Source organism: Oryctolagus cuniculus, chromosome 4, assembly GCF_964237555.1.
Source record: "Oryctolagus cuniculus chromosome 4, mOryCun1.1, whole genome shotgun sequence".
Classification (NCBI taxonomy): Eukaryota; Metazoa; Chordata; class Mammalia; order Lagomorpha; family Leporidae; genus Oryctolagus; species Oryctolagus cuniculus.
This window is the reverse complement of record NC_091435.1, coordinates 73,788,492-73,811,764: the sequence shown is the minus strand read 5'-3', so window position 1 is coordinate 73,811,764 and position 23,273 is coordinate 73,788,492. Positions and strand designations below refer to the sequence as shown.

General features: G+C 37.7%; 2 long non-coding RNA genes across 3 annotated transcripts in view; both read left to right on the top strand.

Moving 5' to 3' along the window:
• The window catches only part of LOC138849286 (uncharacterized), a 391,413-nt gene that overhangs the window by 131,523 nt on the left and 236,617 nt on the right, over positions 1-23,273 (top strand). The gene's annotated exons all lie outside the window — the stretch shown is intronic.
• LOC127493979 (uncharacterized) overlaps positions 1-23,273 on the top strand; it is a 143,535-nt gene that overhangs the window by 60,915 nt on the left and 59,347 nt on the right. The gene's annotated exons all lie outside the window — the stretch shown is intronic.

Genomic DNA, 23,273 nt, shown 5'->3' with positions numbered 1-23,273 from the left:
GTACAGTATTTCTATGATTTGTTTATCAAAATAGCAGCCTTGGTCCTCAGAACCCGACCACACCATTATTGAGAAGGACCCAATATCCTTTTTCAATCCAGGTTGGCAGACGCAGCCAGGTGTAGAAGTCCTCCTGGATCATGCACATTTACAGTCTACAGGCAGGAGTGGTCAGAGGAAACCATGGGCTTCTAACTGTAGGCAGTGGTAGAAATTGAGAACATCTTCATGGGATTCCTGACTTAATGAGAATCTGTCACTTCTTAATCTTGAAAGATTAAAGCCCTTCAGTGGCCTGAAAGGATGAACCCTGAAAGAGGGCAAAGATGATGAGGAAAAGGAGAGGTCTTGTTGTGAACAGTGAGAATCTCCTCAGTGAATCTCCCAGGTGATACAAAGCAAGAGCTAACAGCAGAGAAGTAAATCTTCTGTATGGCACCACAATATGCTTGATGTCTTCACAGGTAATCAGAATAACGTTGGACATAGATTTTTGAAGATGCATTTGCTGTGGTGGTCCTATTTAAATTAACAGGGGTGTCTTCAGGATTGGATTTTGTATTCGGTAAACGAACATTAATTGGCTGTATACACAAAATCATGGACCAGTGGTTAGATGGAGCTATCTCCTGGGTAGGGTGATTGTTTAAGTGTGTTCAGCATTTTCCTGTGTATCCTTCCCTTGACTGTTTCACTTTCCATTCCATGCCAGATATATACAGCTGCTTGATATATTTTGTTCAGTAAACAAATGAATAAATGAACTAGTTCCTGGGCGTGTATTAACATTTCACTAATCTCCTAGCATTTGACCTCAGAAAAATAAAATGAACTTTAGGAATTGAAAGTGGAAATGATTTGTTCTTACAACTTTCTGAGTTATAGTAAAAGCGATAATAAGGATAAAGCCGATGGGGCCGACTCTGTGGCATAGTGGGTAAAGCCACTGCCTGTATTGCAGGCATCCCAAATTGGCACTGGTTCAAGTCCCAGCTGTTCTACTTCCAATCTAGCTCTATTCTATGGCCTGGGAAAGCAGTGGAGGATGCTTCAAGTCCTTGGGCCCCCTGCACCCATGTGGGAGACCGGGAAGAAGCTCCTGGCTCCTGGCTTAGAATCAATGCAGCTCTGGCCAATGTGGCCATCCAAGGAATGAATCAGCAGATAGAAGACCTCTCTATCTGCCTCTCTGTAACTCTGTCTCTCCTTCTCTCTCTGTGTAACTCTTTCAAATAAATAAATAAATCTTTAAAATAAAATACAGGAATGTTATGAAAGAATGCATAACAATTGAATTAAGGTGATTAAAAAAAGAAAGGATAAAGCCAAGTACTGATTGTTTTCTGTGTGCCAGGAGGAGCTCCATGGCTTATGTCATTGCATCCTCAGTAACAACAACCAAACTGAGGAAGAATGCAGAGGTAAAGCTTTTGAAGCCCAGGTTTCCAGGTCCTTGTTTGCATTGAGCACCGAGGGAGGCTTCTGGCTGTGTGTCTAAAGGTCATTTTGTATGCATGTTTTCATAAAAAGACATACTTCCTCAATCATATAAACTTCATGCCTTGACAAACCTGAATCTGTCCCTGGAAAAGGACTTAGAATCTGAGAATTACAGTACAAGACAGGCAGCAAGTAAATGTCTGCTAGTAAAATACAGAGTTGAATGTTTCTACTACCCACTTGCATCTACCTCATTGGTTATTTTCACATAAATGACAGATGTAAGGGCATTTCGTAAAGGCATTCTAGAAGTAGAAATATTAAATGATTGTAAGAATACATCGATAGCAAGTGATGATAGAACCACATCTTTCTCAAGACTTAGAAATACTGGACATAGCATATAATTTTTAAGGTTTATTTTTATTTGAAAGGCAGAGTTACATACAGTTAGAAACAGAAATGAGGGAGATAGATTGATCTTCCATTCCCTAGTTCACTCCCCAAGTGGCTACAATGGTTAAGACTGGGCCAGACCCAAACTAGGAACCAGGAGCTTCATCTGGGTCTCCCATGTGTGTGCAAGGACCCAAGGACTTGAACCATTTTCCACTGCTTTCCTGGGCATGTTCTCAAGAGCTGGATGGAAGTGGATTAGCACAGAATCAAACCAGCACCCATATGGGATGCTGGCTTTGGAGGTGGTGGGCTTAACCCTCCATGCCAGAATGCTGGCCTTATAGCATGTAATCTTAGCTGGTTGGACCAGCTGGTTTCAAAAAGGTGTTACATGAATAAAAATGTTCAGTATGGTATGTTTAGATTAATAAAGATACTTATTATATTCTAAAAATTAATGTCTCTTAATAAAATGTGGTAACCATAGCAACCTGTCTCAGAATTGCTGGCGCTGGTTACAAAGGAAAGAATCTGAATAGTATGCTCACTGTCCATCCTTATTTCTGTGAAATGGACCTGAGACTCATTCATTAATATACCCATTCATCTGAAAAATGCCTTTTAGGAACTAGTGCTATTTTGTCAGACCTTCTGCTATATCCTGGGACATAGTGGGTGAGCAGAATGAGCCACATTACTTTCATCCTGAAAATTATAGTCAAATCATCACACTAATGAATTCATTATTTCGAATGGAGTTAAGTGTTTTGAAAGAGAGCAATGTGGTACTGTAATAACTGATAGGAAAGTGTATAGTAGGGGTCAGGAAAGTTTTCCCTGAGGAAATACATAGCAGCTGAAATTCTAATGAGCAGGACTTGGTGGATAAGGAACAGTGTAAGCAGGGGCAATGTGAGACATTTGTGGCTAAGAAAGATGTCAGCTTGACTGACGAGATAACAATAAAAGAGGTGTCTGGTTTATGATAAGAGTAGAGAGGGAAGCAGAGAAATCCTATAAAGTACCTTCAAGACACCTCCAAGGATTTCAATCTTTACTGTAAGAGTAATGGGAAGCCATTGAGTGGTTTCAGAGTGTGGCAGTAGGGTGAAGGATGAATCATTTGATTTATGATTAAAATACTTGTCTGATATCATGTCAAAAATGCGTGGAACCAAGATAGATAAATGCAGACCAAATAGAAGACCATTGTAGGCAAGAGATGCCAGTAACTTGGACTATGGATTTTGCAAGTCATAAGGAAAGAAGTCAGATGCAAGTTAACTGTGGTTTGGTGCTAAATGAGGAATAGAATAAAGAGGCAAAGATGAAGGATGTCTCCCAGACCTCACACATGTAAATTCTCCAGGAGCACATATATAATACCCTTCTACAAAGAATGAGAACTTACAGATGAGCTCAGTGTTTTTTGCTGCAATGCTTCATTGATTTAATAAACGTTAGAGTGCCCTTTCTGTGCCAGTGTTTTCTGTGTCAGTTGAGTAAATGTGGCCCTCACCCTCACAGAGCTCATGGTTCCATTGAGTCATCATCTTCCAAGCTGTCATATCTGTGTTGTAGGAGAGTAGACAGCATTCTGTTCTGTGTACACAAGTTAGCTGTTTCTTCCACTGGTGGGATACTTTATTTTCAGAGGAAACCTAATATCAGTTATAGGTTTTGTTGGTTTTTATCAAGAAGAGCCAAAAATGTTCTGATTTTGTAGAAAACTCAGCTATCATTATTATTTGAGAAAAGTGTCCAATTTTTGTGGTTTATTTCATAGAAAAACATGGCTAGGTTATAAGAAATGATTATAGAGGTGTAATGTGCCTACTGTCAAATTCCAGACCCAAGCAACGGCAAGAAACTCACAAAGCAATAGGACTTCTTTATTACTATACAGTCTAAAAAGGCAGGTACTCCTTGCCTGGTTTAGATTATTTCTGGAAACATACATAACTGTACTTGCTGGAGGTTTTTGTGCTTTGCTATTCCTCGCCAGTGATTTGTGCTGACAACTAAAGGTAGATAGTTGGGCATTTCTACTGGACAATTTCTTGTGAAGGGGATCTTCTACACAAGATATCTAACATGAATCTACTATACTGAATAAAAATGAACCGTAAGCTACTGACAATAATGAACCAAGTTGTCACAGACTGGAGAGCACTTCATCTTTTTTTAGGAATTAAAAGCACCTTTAGCAAGAAAAAATATTTGTATTTACAAACCTAAGTAGGCCTAGTGATTTGGGAAGACAGTTGTATGTGTCTAATAGAACTACAGCTGGGGTATGCGGAAATGTCAAAAGACACTCTGTTGTTGTTTCAGTGAAGTTGTGTTTTTTATTTGGCAGAACTAACCTTCCTAATGTAAAATGAAACATCATTCAGTATCTTTATTAGATTGACTTCAATGACTACTCAACATTATTTATAATGTTGTTTAGGGAAGGATATGTTGATGGAATGGCAGTTTAAACAAAAATCACTTAAGCAACAAGTAGTTATTAAGGACAGACTTCACTTGTCTGGTTCCAAAATGTAATGTTCTTAGATTAACTACAGTTACCCAAATTGCTGAAATACAAATTTTATTGGTATGAATTAAGTGTTTTCAAATTAAATGTGCATTTTCCACGATAGTAGTTCATTGTAGTATTGTTAACTCTCATTTAAAAAATATCCTTCCATAACCATTTCTGCGTAACTATATTTTGCTATCTAATATAATTTATGGCAGTTGGCTTTTACTAATATTACCTATCAGATGTAGCTGTAATAAAATTTGTTTAGACTGAATCCATTTTTACCATGCTTTATATTTTACTCTATGCCTACCAATTATCTTTTACTTGAAGATCTAAGATCTATAAAATATTGAATATCTCCAATTAAATTGGGCTTTAAAAATGTCATTTTGGTGGCATTCTGGTTTTTGTTTTGATCTATTTTTATCTACTTGCATTCCTTCTTTTAGGAAAAAGAATTTATCTGTTCTTTTTTACTTACCAAACTTTGGGAGGTATAAGGTAGAGAGGCCTGATCATGAAGAACTCAATTCTATTACTGAAATGTGTATTAATGCTCTTGCATGCCATTATCTGGTGCAATCATTTAAACATGTCAGCACATAAATGGGGCATACAGTTAGCTACAAATTTAAAACAAAATTTGTTTTATGAAATATAAATGACCTAATAATGAGAATATTTCACTGTTACTGATATTAGTTGGTTAATAATGAGACATACTTCATCAGCATATTTCTAGTTAATAAAGAATAGTTTTCCAAATAAAAAAAAAATGTTTAATTTAAATGAAAAACAAGGGAGCTGAGAATTACATGGGAAATGCTCTACTGAATCTGTTTCTTTTTAGCTTAAAAAAAATACAGATGAGAACAGTGCTTTTTTATTCTTAGGGAAGTTAATCCCTTCTAAAGATTTCACAATAAGTCATTCTCTCAGATGCCTTCTACTTGTGCTGAAATTAAAAAATAATGTAAATAAATTATTAGCATTGGCTGTGATAAAAATATATAGACAGTTATCTTTGTCTTGGAGCAATGTATTAAGCCATTAAGTAGATTTGTCTTGTCAACAGACTAAAAATGGTCATTTAATGTTCTGTTGTCAAAGCTAGGAGACAAAATATCCTTCCAATTCTCAATGCAGTTCAAAATCTGAAACAAAATAAAAAGTATATAGTAGTAGCTGTTTGCCACTGAGTGGACTTATGAGAGAAAGAAATTTGTATTTAGAAATGTTTATTGTTGAAGACATCAAACAATATGTTTTTATGATTATAATTGTAGCTTTATTTTGTTTTCAATTTCTTTCATAAAACTAAAAATGAAGCAGTTGAAGCATTTTGATTTTTTTTTTGCTTTGGGATTTTTTTGTTTTATTTTTCTGTTTTTATTTTAACTTTGTAGATTCTACATTGTTGTGGTCCTCAAAATGTGATTTGCATTAGTCAGTTTTGGAATTCAAGGAGTTAAATTTTCATCTTCAAAAAAAATTTGTTTATTCATGTGCATGTGGGATATACATAACAAAAAGATTAGTTTTTTTTTTTCAAATTTAAACAAGTATTTCATTTTTGAAGACACCATATGTTTTTAGTCATTTTTTTTTTTCATATTGGAAAGGAAGGATAAGAAAAACTCTGAAATCTAGCTGACTAAGTAAACTGATCTTAAATTAGGCTGAATCTGGTGCTGGAATTGCCAGTAGCCCACACGGACTCCCCTACAAGTTCCCGCTGCTCCACTTCTCATCCAGCAACTAGCTAATGTTCATGGGAAAGCAGCAGGAGACGGCCATGCAGACATCTGGGGACTGAAACAGTGGGTGGATGATCGATCTCCTCTCTCTCCCTTTTCCTCTCTTCTCCCCCCATTTTTGAACAATTTTTTTTTCTTTTAAAGAATAGGGAAAGGGTTTATTGGGGGAAACCCAACAGACTGGAGGGAAGGGGTGAGGAAGGAAAAAGAGAGGAGAGTGTAAGAGATCAAGAGAAAGAGAGAGAACGAGGGAGAGAGATTAAGAGTCACAGAGAGAAATTGAGAGAAAAAGAGACTCATGTTCAGGAACAGGTCCTTTTAACACTTTGCCAGGGGGCAGGCAGGGAAGAAAGAGCAGGAATCCCATTAGGTGGAGCTGGGGCTGACACTGGTGGTTGGGCCATGTAGCCACTTGGCTTCCAACCAGAGCCTAGGATGGTGTGTGTGTGTGGGGGGGGGGGTGGTATGGATCGCACCATAGATAAGACTGCACCATTTTACTAACATTCCTTCCTTTTGAACAAATAATCTTAAAAAAAATTAGGATATCTCTTATCTATTGTTAATTTTGACTTTTGTAGAGAACCTGTAGCTCTGACTGGAGCTACCTGGATGTTACTACTTTGATGATTTTATTACACAAATATTTTTTAAGATTTATTTATTTGTAAGGCAGAGTTACAAAGAGAGGGAAGGACAGAGAGAAATCTTCCATTGCTAGTTCAATGTAGAAATGGCTCCAACAGCTGGAGGTGGAGCAGGCTGAAGCCAGGAGCCAGGAGCTTCTCCTGGGGTATGGGAGCAGACGTCCAAGCACCTGGGCCATCTTCTGCTGCTTTGCCAGGCACTTTAACAGGTTGCTGGATTGGAAGTGGAGATATGCAAAGCCTGTATCACAGGCACCTAGAAAAGTGTTCTTTGATCTCCATCTTTCCCAATATTTAAGCTAATTATTCAAATTCTTTGTTCCTTCACTTACTAATCACTTATCTCTCATAAAGATTTGACAAACAGTTACATGAATGGTGCCAACTGAGCCATTTTTGTTCATTGTACTAGGTCTTTATTGGGTTAATGTACTCTTTTTTAAGGTTTAAAAGATACTTATAACATCTTTGGTCCTTTAGAGATTGTGGGAATGTAGGTGGGAGGTAGGGAAGGAGGGGAAGTATGCTCTTACATCTGTATGTATTAAATACATGAAATTTGTTCACTTCATATAAATAAAATAATTAAAATAAAGGTCATTTTGACACCAGATTAAATTTAAGAGAATCACCTAGCACAAAGATACTATATATTTAGTAAGTAAAACCTATTATCAAAAAATAAATAAAATAAAAAATGGTAGAAGTAGCTGACAAAAGAGAGAAGCATGAAAATTTTCCTCACCCATGAGGGTTGACACTATAACAAAAGATAGCTTTTTTTGGAAGACAGAAGCTCTTGTTTCTGCAACCTAATTTGCAGAAGAAGAGAAGAATCCTCTTTTCTGGGGCTCACTTTGGGTTGTGGTGAGGGATGATAGACAGGAAGAAGGTAAGAAAGACTTTGCTTCTCAGGTCCTTCTGATCCCTTTGACTCAAAATATTCAACATGCCGGAATGCCACACTTTAGCATATTGTATCAGAGCTCCAACATTTAGTATACATCCTTGTATATTACAAATAACCCAAAAACAAATACACTAACATACTACACTGAAAGAATCTGAGATAAATAGGCTAAGAAAGAAAAATAAAGCTAAGGAAAAGATTAGGCAAACAGAAAGATAATGTTAAATTTCAGTGCTGTCAGACACTTTTAAATGAAGTACTCTTTTAACCCAGAAATAATGTTATAGTTTAGCTATTTGGAATCTATGAATATGAAGTGAAGTTAACAATATTAGGAAGCTTATAATATCTGCACTGGGTTTTTCTCAAAAGTCTTCATTATACATAATGAAAAGAAATAGGGTAAGAAAGAAATCAGTGAATGGGTGGTGCTCTGAAAATAAATAGAAGGGAAACTGTTCAATTAATTTTTTTAAATTTCTTTATTTGAAAGGGGGCAAGGAGAGAAGAAAGCAAGGTAGAGAAGGCAGGCAGGCAGGCAGGCGGGCAGGCAGACTTATCTCTACCCACTGATTCACTCCCCAAATGTCTTCAACAACTACCTGGGCCAGGTGAAACCAGGAACTCCATCCAGGTGTCCTATTTGGGTGGCAGGATCCAAAGTACTTGCTGCCTCGTTGAGTGTGCATAAGCAGGAAGCTGGATCATAAGTGAAGCTGAGACTTGAACCCAAGTACTCTGACAGCAGATACAGGTATCCCAAGCAGCATCTTAACTTCTGTGTCAAATGCCTACCTTGAAACTCTTCTTTTCATCACTTTCTGGGGCATTTTTGGTTTTCTCGTACATAAACTACTTCAGAATCTTTGCGGACAAGAAAGATCTATCTGTCCATACCCTGCATTTAGAGCCTCAAGAGAGGTGGTACGAGTCCAGGCAGAGCATCCATCTTCTCAGACAGCATCCCTACATTTGTGAGCATCTGCATGTTAGCATTTCACTCACTGGCCTCATACAACTTTTCAGGTGTGTTGGCAATGATCTTGAACTGACAGCATCACTATGGCTCACCAACAACTAAAGTGTATTTTTAGCAAAATCTGAATTCAGAACTCAATCTCTTCTAAATCAGTGTGCCAGAAAGAGCTATCTTTAGTTGATAATTCTCTCAACTGTCTATTGAAAAGCAAAACTTTTGACACATTTCTTTCACCAACAATGGATTCCTGGGAAGAATGAAATATATTAAGATACTAAGGAAAACCCATTGCTAGGCAACTGTCTAGAACGGCAAATTCATTTATTCTTGCTAATTATTTTAAATTACCTAAGCTTTCCAGCATCAATAAAATTCTGTTATCGTCATCTATCATTTGTTCTTGTCCCTTGCAATTTGTTTTGCATGTCCTTTTCTAAGAAATACAGTTGTTAATATTCATGTAACAGACAAGCCCCTTTTGAAAAACAGGGCTAGGTACCCATTTCCTGAAGCAGCTGAATTCTGTCTTCACCCGTCAAGCGAACATATGTGCACTTTGAGTTTGAAAAGATCAAGGCTAAGTTGCTGATGTGGGCAAGTCACATAGTTAGCTCATAAAGCCTTAATTAAACAAGCATTGTGCTTTCTTAATTCTAGTATACTAAAATCTACAACATCCCTTAGGAACTTTTAAAATATCCAACAGAGCGTTAGCACCTCATTTAGCAATCATTGACTTAAGCCAGTGAATTGGATGGATAGGGTTTGGATTCAATTACTTTGAAATAAGGAAACAAATAGAAGTCAAGTTAATTATCATATTGCCTTAGTTGAGATGCTTTTTTAATTTAGAAAAGGGGGTGGGAACAACCTCTGATCAACTCTATTCAGTGGGCTTTCAGACTCCAGAGTTTGCACAAACTACCCAGTAATTTTGGCGCTGGCATCATGTCTACCAAGGAACAATGGCCTCATCATTCATAGCAGCAGCACCATCCTTCTAAAAGAAGGCTCCCTGGAGTGAAAACACTGCCATGGTTTTTAGAAAATCCTGTCTAGTAATAGTAGAGTGAGGGAAATACTTGTTAGTACAGCAGCTTTTGCGTGTGAACTAATTTGCATTATTCACTGGTGCACTGCAAAAAGTGTGGTTGTGAGTTCAGATATACAAAATTCAAGTTGCAGCACCTCTCTTTCCCAGTTACATACTTAAAATTATCCAGCATTTGTGGGCTTCAGAGTCTCATTTTACTCTGTTAATTAGGTTAGTCAGATGCCAAGAATATCCTTATAAGTATTAATGTAATGGTGAATAATCTCAGAAGTGTAGTGGTGCTTTTTGAAGAATACTCTGTAAATCATAGCATTTTAGTTCTGCAGTATAAGCTATACACAGAAGATATTTTAAAATCCTACCATAATTGTCAAAACCCACATTCAACTGATTATTGAGATTTGGTGAGATAAAGTAGAACATTTGCTAATCATTTGCACAGTTATAAAGTTGAGGATCATGTGGTATTGAAGGAAAATTGGTGTTTAGTTTTGCAAACAACCATCTTGATAAATAGGACGCGGTGCTGAAATCAATAGAATAAGATTCAATAAAAACAAATGTAAACAGCACACACAGTTGTTCCGTGGAGATGGAGGTGTAAGTGCTACAGGTAGAGGTATAATGAGTGATAAATTGAGTGTAAGTCAACAACTTGATGATACCATATAAAAATCCCAGATAACTCTTTGGGGCATTTTAACACAGAGAACATGGAATAAGTAAGAGGTAATGACTTGGCTTTACCTGCACTCTTTAGGACTCAGTTGAATAACTGTGTTCAGTATTTGTTCCTCAGTTGAAAGAGAATCATAGGTAAGTTTGAGTTCAGAAGAGAGAGCAACAAAAATGATAAAAGCCTTGAAAAACGAGATCTATAAGGAAACATTAAGAGAACTGGACAGGCCGGCACCACGGCTCACTAGGCTAATCCTCCGCCTTGCAGTGCCGGCACACCGGGTTCTAGTCCCGGTCGTGGCCCCGGATTCTGTCCCGGTTGCCCCTCTTACAGGCCAGCTCTCTGCTATGCCCCAGGAGTGCAGTGGAGGATGGCCCAAGTGCTTGGGCCCTGCACCCCATGGGAGACCAGGAAAAGCACCTGGCTCCTGCCTTCGAATCTGTGCGGTGCGCCGGCCGCAGCACGCCGGCTGCGGCAGCCATTGGAGGGTGACCCAACGGCAAAGGAAGACCTTTCTCTCTCTCTCTCTCTCTCTCACTGTCCACTCTGCCTATCAAAAAAAAAGGGGGGGGGGCAAATTCAGACAGGAGAAAAGATAGCAGAGGGTAATGACTTACACATAGGAAAGAGATACTGTAAATGAAAGAAGGGATCAGTTATTCCCATAGTCACTGAATATTGAGTAAGTTGGACTTAAACTACAATCAGTAAAGCTTAATATGAATATTAAAGACAATATTGTGAATCCTTTAACATGGAAATAAATTAGTGATTATGAAGATAAAATTAATTTAGTCAAACTTGTAGCTATTCTTTTTCAGTTTTGGTGCATTAGGACAGAGATGTGAGATGTTCCAGCATGTACTAAACCCTGTTTTACTTCACACATATGCCTTTAGTCTCTGCATCCCCTGGTATAATTGTCAATAAAATCCTAATTGATGAGCTTTTTATAAAAGAGGGAGCTATTTTCTTTGTTGGATGTTTTGTCTTAGTTTAGGTAGTAGAAGTGTGTCTTTGTTCCTTCAATATTATTCTATTCTTCTTCATAGTCTTATTAGATTCAGATTTTTTGCTTCTTCATACTATCATGAATGACATAAATCTGTAATGATACTAAGTGTTGTAAGTCAGTCTTCAGAGTCACAGACTTTATAATAAGTTTGCTGAAGCTTTATAACTTTCTGATTTGCTAGGTTCAGTAAAGTAAGGTAAGTGGATTCCTCACTAAGGTCAGACAATAGGTTTCCAAAGGCAAGATAATTGGCCTTTTTGTATTAGGCATTGTTATACTTTTGATTGGCATAAAACTAAATAAGCATAGTCACAGCCATGTATTTTGTGAACTTAGATACTACTTTAGCTGGTTGAGATTCACTTGCCTTTTCTTGTAAAAAGAGGATAATATCCACACCAGTAAGAATAAGTAAGACTGTTTTTAAAGAGTTCCTGACAGAGTAGATATTTAATAAACAAATGTCCTCTTTGTTTGCTTTATGTTGAGAACCTTGTGTATGTCACTTTCCTGTACAAACTCCGTAGTAGCCCTCCTTGTCTTGTGTCACTCTCATTGGAGCTGTATACAAGGGCTCCTATAAATTAACTCTGTTCTTCCTTTCCTGTCATAGTTTGATTGCCTATTGGTTGAGAGTATTTATTGTCAAGTAGATTAAACTGTTTTAAATAGTCTAAATCTACAGCTATTGAGGGAGTAGATCATTATAAGTCAACAAGACAAAGGAAAATTATGCTTATGATTGATGTATAAGACACATCCAAACAGGATTCAGGGAAGTATTGTCAGTTAATTTTATTTTTTGTATCACAGTGTTTTTCACATTTATTTAAATATATGGACTTCAATATTTCTCCTATCTCTTCCACTGGACATGGCAAACAGGAATAATAGGAAATATGTATTTCAGATGTGAAATAAAGTTAGGAAATAGATTAGCACAGTAAGATGGATGACACAAAATGCTTTAATTTTAAAGTAAATAGAAAAGCTAGAACATAGATTAATACAATAAGCTAGATGAAACTTAATGCTTCAGTTTTTATTTTTGTTTTATTTGACATGCAGAGAGGCACACAAAGAGACAAAGATAGGTGGAGAGGGAGCTCCCATCTACTGGTTCACTCCCCAGTTGCCCACAACAGCCGGGGATTGGACAGGCTGAAGCCAGGAGTCCAGAATCCAGTTCAAGTCTCCCACTTGGGTGGCAGGAACCCTAGTATTGAGTGATCACTTGCTGCCTCCCAGACTGTGCATTATCAGGATGCTGGGTTGGAAGCAGAGTAGCCAGGACTTGACCAGGCACTCCATTATGGGATGCAGATATCCCAAAGAGAGACTTAATTGTTTCCAAGGATGGAAAAAGTTACTACTAATCTATGTGCATGCCATCAATCATCAGGAAGTTCAAAAAATCATTTAAAAATTTTGTACCTGTATCTTTCTCATCTAGAATAATCAGCTAGCATATTCTTCTTAAGTCATAAATAAGACATATATTATACTAAACTATTTTTAAAATTGTTGTATCCTCAGTAAGGCCTATGTTTCAAGAATTGTCCTACTAGATAGTAACAAAGGTATAAATTCATATCAAATTAACTTTTATCATCATAAATGGGTAAAACAGATCCTTTTGATTTAGTAAACTAAACTGGACCATCAATGATAACACTGCTTGGGACACTTCTTAGCTCTGTTAATATCAGTTAGACAACAGAATTTTGGGTGCCCATATGGGCACTGGTTGGAGTCCCTATCTGCTCCACGAAATCCAGCTCCCTGCTAATTTCCTGGGAGAAGCTGTGCAAGATGGCCTAAGTGCTTCAGACCCTGCCACCCATGGGGGAGACCTGAATGAAGTTCCAAGCTCCTGGCTTTAGCCTGGCCAAATGCTGGCAATTGTGGCTGTCTGGGGAGTGTTCACCGGCAGAGGAATGATCTTTCTCTCTATCTCTGTCTATAACTCTGACTTTCAAAATAAATAAATCCTTTAAAATGAATAATAATAAAACAAATAGCCTTTAAGATTCTTTCTGCTCACACATGATTTTTTCTTCTAAACTGATTTATACCATTCATTAATGTTCATTTTTCTTTGGGCATAAAAATCTGTGTATTTGTGCATTTTAAATCCTGTACATTCAACATAATATGTTTGTGTTAAATATATCCTTCAACATAAAAACTTTTACACACTTGTGCAGGGCTTTAGCCTAGCCAGTTAAAACACTGGTTAAGACACTTGCCTCTTATACCAGAGTACTTTGGTTCCATCCCAGCCTTCAGCTCCTGACTCAGGTTTCCTGCTAATACAGTCTCTATGAGGAAACCATGATGGGTCAGGTAATTGGGTTCCTGGCACACAGTGGGAGACCTGGATTGAGTTCCAGACTCTCTGTTCTGGAAAGGCCCATCCTCAGGCATTACCGGCATTTGGGGAATGAATCAAGGGATGGAAGTATGCTTGCTCTCTCTCTTTCAAATAAATAAGTAAATTAAAAATTAAAAATTCCAAACACTTAATGTGTTACTCCAGCTTTTCCTGAGATGATATGAAAAACACTTTAAGATGATACTTGTACCACATGATATGACACTGAATCATATAGTGAGAAAGTTACTGTCATATCTCTTCAACCATTTGATTATACCATGTACTAGTATACTTTAATATTTTTATAAACACTCGGTAATTTCATCTTAAAAAAACAGATACAGCATAGTCTTAAGACTCTTGGATTTCAACAGAATCTAAGTGGTAGTGATAATTTTATTTTCTTTTTGCAAATCTTTCATGTTTATTTGTGACAAATAGTGTGCAGCAGTCATAATTTTGTACCAAAATAAACATAATTAAAAAGCATATATTTAAAAGAAAATACATGTAGTATGAAAGCTCTCCAAAAAGTTCATGAAAATTATATATTCCTTAAAACTATGTATGGGTTTCAAAAATGCTTAGTAACAGGACAGGCATTTGGTACAGCTGTTAAAATGCCACCTGGAATGCACTTACCCCTTTTCGAAGAGCCTGGGTTCTATCCAAGCTACACCCCCAATTCCAGACTCCTCTTAATTCAGCGTGTGATGCAGCAGGTGATTGGTCAATTAGTTGGGTGCCTGCCAACCATACGGGAGACCCAGATTGAGTTCCGGGTTCCTGGCTTCAGCCCAACCCAGCCCTGGCTGTTGTAAACATTTGAAGAGTGAACCAGTAAATGAGAACTCTCTCTCTCCTTTTCAAATAAAAAATAAATTTTAAAATGCTTTGCACCAAAATACAATTATCTTTTACCATTCATTTGCCCACAAACTTTGACATACTCCCTTAGTGGAGGTGGAGTATGAATATGGCAGAAAATTGCAAAAATGGAACTTCAAAAGTTCTTCGAATAGCCTGTGATATCAGCTCTGGGAAAACACATGACAATTTGAAATCTTGCTCTATAAATTTAATGAGCATATTCTTTCAGATTCTGAAGTGGTTTAACTGACTTTAGCTGCGAAGGCATTGATTCAGTCTTAAATAAGCTAAGTTTCTTCAAGCCCATGAAACTTGTAATCTTGTTGTGATGACAGCCATTTACATTCTGAAATCTATAACTGTATTTCAGACGGTGACAGCTTTATACCACACAATTTCGGCACACTGTCTCTTCCTTATAATTTCAAAAGCCTTCACAGCCTGGAAAGTTGATGTCTGTAAATTACTTTATAATCAATGGATTCTACTAGACATGGGGGAATTATGTAAATTAATAGGCCAGTAGTAAATAAACTTCTAAGGGCTTACACATTTTTACTTGTAATAGTCACTTGTTTTCATTAATGGACCAAGCTTAAATGTATGTTATATTTATTACACTTTAATGATACCTTCAGTCAATTTTTTCTTAATCTGAAACTTTTTGGAAATTAAAAATTGAACAAGACTGTCATATTCAAATATCCATTCATTGCATCTATTTCAAAACATTGTATACTATATATATTTTTTTCTTGTAAATTAAATTTTAAAAGATGATAGATGCTGGTAATTTAGGGGGGACCAAAATAGTCTTTGCCTTCATAAGTGTTTACAGTAGAAGCAGATGAACAAGCAATAAAAGTAAGTGCTAAGTGCTTAGACACTCATGACAGAGCCAAGTAATTTATCTGTTATCTACTAGGGCCTGGTACAGTTTTGATGTACATAATTTTCATGCCAGTCAAGAATATGAAGCCTGTAAAAATGTAATAAACTTATGCACCTGTGCAGGTGTACCTTGACTCACCAAGTCAGGTGTAACCCAAATGGACATCTAACAATGTTTATCCTCACCAGTGTGGGACAGAAGTGGAGGTTGCGGGATTCTAAAACGTTACATTGTTTCTTTACCTTCCTCTTATTTCAACCACTTATAACTTATGATATGTTCCCACACGTGTTCTTATTTCATCCCTATGCAGTCTCACTGAAAGAGAGCTCACTTCATTTCTCTTTTAGAAATGAGGAAACAAAGGTCTACCAAATGACCTTTCTGCTATTATGTATGCAGAAACTGATGATAGTTGGCCTTGAACATGGACATTTCTACCATACTGATACTTATTTTGTTAGTTTGGAGTGTCATAATCACATCTTAACATGGTTTCCCCCTTATTTTATGAACAAATAAGCTCCTGTGTAGAAAAGATGACTGACTGAGACTGGTCTTGTGGCACAAGTTAAGCTGTCGCCTGCAGCAGCAGCATCCCATGTAGGCATACCTTCAAGTTGCAGCTGCTCCATGTCTCATCCAACTCACAGCAAATGTACCTGGGAAAGCAGCACAAGATGGCCCACCTGTTTGGGAGACCCAGATGAAGCTCCTGGGGTTTATGTGTGGCCCAATCCTGACCATTGGGCCATTTGGGTAATGAACCAACAAAGGGAAGATCTCTCCCTCTCTCTAATTATTTTTATTTTTTAAAGCTTTTATTTAATGAATACAATTTTCATAGGTTCAACTCCAAGAATACAGTGGTTCTTCCCCCCATACCTACCCTCCCTCCCCCACTGCCATCCCACCACCCACTCCCTCTCCCATTCCATTCTTCAAGATTCATACCCAGTTAACTATATGCAGAAGAACAACTCAGCACTAAGTAAAGACTTCAACAGTTTGCACACATACACACACACAGTGAAAAAGTACTGTTTTAGAATAAGTTTTGCAGTTAATTTTCATAGTGCAAGTCATCAAGGACAGAGGTCCTACATGGGGAGTAAGTGCGCAGTGACTTCTGTTATTAATTTAACGATCAACACTCTTATTCATGACCTCAGTGATAACCCAAGGCTCTTGCCATGAGCTGCCAAGGTTGTGGAAGCCTTTTGTGACCACAAACTCCGTCAGTATTTAGACAGGGCCATAAGCAAAGTAGAAATTCTCTCCTCCCTTCAGAGAAAAGCACATCCTTCCTTCATGGCTCCTTCTTTCCACTGGAGTATCATTCACAGAGATCCTTCACGTAGGGTATTTTTGCCACAGTGTCTGGGCTTTCCATGCCTGAAATGTTCTCATGGGCTTTTCAACCACATCTGATTGCCTTAAGGGCTGATTCTGAGGTCAGAGTGTTACTTAAAGAAATTGTTGTTCAATGAGTCTGCTGTGTGAACTGCTTCCCATGTTGGACATTCCCTTCCTTTTAATTCTATCTATTGTTATTTCCAGACACTTGATGCTATTTATATGGTCTCTTTAACAGTTAATCCTATTTATATGTTCACTGTAACATTTAATATGATCACTTTAACAATGATGATGGCATTTTACAGCTTTACAGCTAGAAACTTCCTCCTCCCTCTCTTATTCCCCCTCTCACCCTTGACTGAGATCCATTTTCAATTGACTGTCAAGAGTCTTTAACTGTCAAGTAAAGAGTTTTTTATTTTTTAAAATTTTTAAGTTTTGTTTAATGAATGCATTTTTTTTCATAGATAAAACTTTAGGAATATAGTGGTTCTTTCCCCCATACCCACCCTCCCACTCCACTTCGCTCTCCCTCTCCCTCTCCCTCTCCCTCTCCCTCTCCCTCTCCCTCTCCCTCTCCCTCTCCCTCTCCCTCTCCCTCTCCCTCTCCCTCTCCCTCTCCCTCTCCCATCTCCTTCTTCATTATGGTTCATTTTTAGTTTGATTTTATATACAGAGGACCAACTCCATGTTAAGCATAGATTTCAACAGTTTACACCCATGCAAACACAGAACATACAGAGCATAACTTGGGAAAATTTGCAGTCGACTCTCATCATACAACTCATTAGGGACAGAGGTCCTACATGGGAAGTAAGTGCACAGTGATTCCTGTTATTCCTTTAACAATTAGCATTCTTATTTATGGCATCAATGATCACCTGAGGCTCTTGCCATGGGCTGCCAAGGCTATGGAAGCCTTTTATGACCATAGACTCCATCAGTATTTGGACATGACCATAAACAATGTGGAAGTTCTCTCCTCCCTTCAGAGAAGAATATATCCTTCTTTGATGACCCTTTTTTTCCACTGAGGTCTCACAGAGATCCTCCATGAAGGATATCCTTTTGCTGCAGAGTCTTGGCTTTCCATGCCTGAAATGTTCTCACAGGCCTTTCAGCCAGACCGGGTATCCTTATGGGTTGATTCTGAGGTCAGAGTGTTATTTAAAGCAAATTTCATTCTGGGAGTCCACTGTGTGGACTGCTTCCCATATTGGACTTTGCTTCCTTTTTAATTCTATTATTATTACTAGGCATCAAGTAAAGAGTTCCTCATGTAATATGAAGAATAGAAAAGAAAAGAAAGAAAAAATAAAAAATAAAAATAAAAGACTGTTCCTTGACAGTCAAGATGAGGGCTGTTCAAATCATTGTTTCTCAAAGTGTCAATTTCACTTCCACAGCTTTTATTTTAGGTGCACTGCTAGTTTTCACAGATCAAGGAAAACATACGGTATTTGTCACTTTAGGACTGGCTTATTTCACTAAGTATGAAGTTTTCCAAATTGGTTCATTTTGTTGCTAATGACCAGATTGCTTTTTTTTTTTTTTTTTTACTGCTGTGTTGTATTCCATAGTGTACATACCCCATAATTTCTTTATCTAGTCTTTGGTTGATGGGCATTTATGTTGATTGCATCTCTTAGATATTATGAATTGAGCTGCAATAAACATGGAGGTGCAGATAGCTCTTTGGTTTATTGATTTCATTTCCCTTGGGTAAAATTCCAGGAGTGGAATGGCTAGGTCATGTGATAGGGCTATATTGACATTTTGGAGATATCTCCAAACTGTCTTCCATAGTGGCTTAACCAGTTTACATTCCCACCAATAGTGGATTAGGCTACCTTTTTCCCCACATCCTCACCAGCATTTGTTGTTTGTTGATTTCTGTATAAGAGCCATTCTAACTGGAGTGAGATGAAACCTCACTGTAGTTTTGATTTGCATTTCCTTGACAGCCAGAGATCCTGAACATTTTTTCATGTGTCTGTTGGCCATTTGGATTTCTTCTTTTTTTTTTTTTTTTTTTTATAGGTCACTGAAATATTTTATTTTCCTTCTAAATTACCATTTCAAAATTTTTGCAAATTTTTTTTTTGTTAAAAGGTCTCTTTATTTTTTTTTTTAACTTTTATTTAATGAATATACGTTTCCAAAGTACGAATAATGGATTACTATGGCTTCCCCCCCATACCGTCCCTCCCACCCACAACCCTCCCCTTTCCCACTCCCTCTCCCCTTCCATTCACATCAAGATTCATTTTCGATTATCTTAATATACAGAAGATCAGCTTACTATACATTAAGTAAGGATTTCAACAGTTTGCTCCCACACAGAAACATAAAGTGAAAAATAATAGATGATTTTTTTTAATGATGATGAAATCAGATCAGACCTATTGTCATGTTTAATCCCAGTGAGAGTCAAGTTGGGAGTTGATAGTTTCTTTTCTTTTCTTTTCTTTTCTTTTTTTTTTTTTTTACAGAGGATCAGTTTAGTATGCATTAAGTAAAGATTTCAACAGTTTGCGCCCCCATAGAAACACAAAGTGAAATATATTATTTGAGTACTCATTATAGCATTAAATCTCAATGCACAGCACATTAAGGACAGAGATCCTACATGAGGAGTAAGTGCACAGTGACTCCTGTTGTTGACTTTACCAATTGACACTCCTGTCTATGGCATCAGTAATCTCCCTATGCTCCAGTCATGAGTTTCCAAGGCTATGGAAGCCCCTTGAGTTCTCCGACTCTTATCTTGTTTAGACAAGGTCATAGTCAAAGTGGAGGTTCTCTCCTCCCTTCAGAGAAAGGTACCTCCTTCTTTGAAGACCTGTTCTTTCCACTGAGATCTCACTCACAGAGATCTTTTGCCAGAGTGTCTTGGATTTCCATGCCTGAAATACTCTCATGGGCTTTTCAGCCAGCTCTGAATGCCTTTAGGGCTGATTCTGAGGCCAGAGTGCTATTTAGGGCATCTGCCATTCTATGAGTCTGCTGAGTATCTCACTTCCCATGTTGGATCACTCTCCCCTTTATTTATTCTATCGGTTAGTGTTAGCAGGTACTAGACTTGCTTATGTGCTCCCTTTGACTCTTAGTCCTTTCATTATGATCAATTGCGAACTGAAATTGATCACTTGGACTAGTGAGATGGCATTGGTACATGCCACCTTGATGGGATTAAATTGGAGTCCCCTGGTATGTTTCTAACTCTACCATTTGGGGCAAGTCAGCTTGAGCATGTCCCAAATTATATATCTCTTCCCTCTCTTATTCCTACTCTTATGTTTAACAGGGATCACATTTCAGTTAAATTTCAACACTTAAGAATAACTGTGTATTAATTACAGAATTAAATCAGTCATATTAAGTAGAACAGACAAAAAAACTACTAAGAGGGATAATGTATTAAGTTGTTCATTAACAGTCAGGGCTATGCTGATCAAGTCACCGTTTCCCATAGTGTCCCTTTCACTTCAACAAGTTTCCTTTTTGGTGTTCAGTCAGTTGTCACCGATCAGGGAGAACATATGGTATTTGTCCCTTTGGGACTGGCTTACTTCACTCAGCATGATGTGTTCCAGATTCCTCCATTTTGTTGCAAATGACTGGATTTCGTTGTTTCTTACTGCAGTATAGTATTCTAAAGAGTACATATCCCATAATTTCTTTATCCAGTCTACCGTTGATGGGCATTTAGGTTGGTTCCAGGTCTTAGCTATTGTGAATTGAGCTGCAATAAACATTAGGGTGCAGACCGCTTTTTTGTTTGCCAATTTAAATTCCTTTGGGTAAATTCCAAGGAGTGGGATGGCTGGGTCGAACGGTAGGGTTATCTTCAGGTTTCTGAGGAATCTCCAGACTGATTTCCATAGTGGCTTGACCAGTTTGCATTCCCACCAACAGTGGGTTAGTGTCCCTTTTTCCCCACATCCTCGCCAGCATCTGTTGTTGGTAGATTTCTGAATGTGAGCCATTCTAACCGGGGTGAGGTGGAACCTCATTGTGGTTTTGATTTGCATTTCTCTGATTGCTAATGACCTTGAACATTTTTTCATGTGCCTGTTGGCCATTTGGATTTCCTCTTTTGAAAAATGTCTATTGAGGTCCTTGGCCCATCTCTTAATTGGGTTGTTGGTTTTGTTTTTGTGGAGTTTCTTGATCTCTTTGTAGATTCTGGTTATTAACCCTTTATCTGTTGCATAGTTTGCAAATATTTTTTCCCATTCTGACGGTTGTCTCTTCACTCTCCTGTTTCTTTTGCAGTACAGAAACTTCTCAATTTGATGCAATCCCAATAGTTAATTTTGGCTTTGACTGCCTGTGCCTCCCGGGTCTTTTCCAGAAACTCTTTGCCTGTGCCAATATCTTGAAGGGTTTCTCCAATGTTCTCTAGTAACTTGATGGTGTCAGGTCGTAGATTTAGGTCTTTAATCCATGTGGAGTGGATTTTTGTGTAAGGTGTAAGGTAGGGGTCTTGCTTCATGATTCTGCACGTGGAAATCCAATTTTCCCAGCACCATTTATTGAATAGACTGTCCTTGCTCAAGGAATTAGTTTTAGATCCTTGATCAAATATAAGTTGGCTGTAGATGTTTGGGTTGATTTCTGGTATTTCAATTCTGTTCCATTGGTCTATCCTTCTGTTTCTGTACCAGTACCATGCTGTTTTGATTACAACTGCCCTGTAGTATGTCCTGAAACCTGGTATTGTGATGCCTCCGGCTTTGTTTTTGTTGTACAAGATTGCTTTAGCTATTCGAGGTCTCTTGTGCCTCCATATAAATTTCAGCACCAATTTTTCCAGATCTGAGAAGAAGGTCTTCGGTATCTTGATTGGTATTGCATTGAATCTATAAATTGCTTTTGGGAGAATGGACATTTTGATGATATTGATTCTTCCAATCCATGAGCATGGAAGATTTTTCCATTTCTTGGTATCCTCTTCTATTTCTTTCTTTAAGGTTTTGTAATTTTCATCGTAGAGATCTTTAACGTCCTTGGTTAAGTTTATTCCAAGGTATTTGATTGTTTTTGTAGCTATTGTGAATGGGATTGATCTTAGAATTTCTTCCTCAGCCATGGCATTGTCTGTGTATACAAAGGCTGTTGATTTTTGTGCATTGATTTTATACCCTGCTACTTTGCCAAACTCTTCTATGAGTTCCAATAGTCTCTTGGTAGAGTTTTTTGGGTCCCCTAAATAAAGAATCATGTCATCTGCAAAGAGGGATAGTTTGAGTTCTTCCTTCCCAATTTGTATCCCTTTAATTTCTTTTTCTTGCCTAATAGCTCTGGCTAGAACCTCCAGAACTATATTGAATAGCAGTGGTGAGAGTGGACATCCCTGTCTGGTCCCAGATCTCAGTGGAAATGCTTCCAACTTTTCCCCATTCAATAGGATGTTGGCTGTGGGTTTTTCATAGATTGCTTTGATTGTATTGAGGAATGTTCCTTCCAAACCCAGTTTGCTTAGAGTTTTCATCATGAACGGGTGTTGTATTTTATCAAATGCTTTCTCGGCATCTATTGAGAGAATCATATGGTTTTTCTTCTGCAGTCTGTTAATGTGGTGTATCACATTGATTGTCTTGCACACATTAAACCATCCCTGCATACCAGGGATAAATCCCACTTGGTCTGGGTGGATGATCTTTCTGATGTGTTGTTGCATTCTATTGGCCAGAATTTTATTGAGGATTTTTGCATCTATGTTCATCAGGGATATTGGTCTGTAATTCTCTTTCAGTGCTGCATCTTTCTCTGGCTTAGGAATTAAGGTGATGCTGGCTTCATAGAAAGAATTTGGGAGGATTCCCTCTTCTTCAATTGTTCTGAATAGTTTGAGAAGAATTGGAGTTAGTTCTTCTTTAAATGTCTGGTAGAATTCAGCAGTGAATCCATCTGGTCCTGGGCTTTTCTTTGTTGGGAGGGCCTTTATTACTGTTTCAATTTCTGTCTCAGTTATGGGTCTGTTTAGGTTTTCGATGTCTTCCTGGTTCAATTTAGGTAGGTTGCATGTGTCCAGGAATCTATCCATTTCTGATAGGTTTCCCTGTTTGCTGGCATACAAGTCCTTGTAGTAATTTCTGATGTTTCTTTTTATTTCTGTGGTGTCTGTTGTTACATTTCCTTTTTCATCTCTGATTTTATTGATTTGGGTCTTTTCTCTTCTTTTTTTAGTTAGTTGGGCCAATGGGGTGTCAATTTTGTTTATTTTTTCAAAAAACCATCTCCTCGTTTGGCTGATTTTTTGTAATGTTTTTCTTGATTCAATCCTGTTGATTTCTTCTCTGATTTTAATTATTTCTCTTCTCCTACTAGATTTGGGTCTGGTTTGCTGTAGGTTT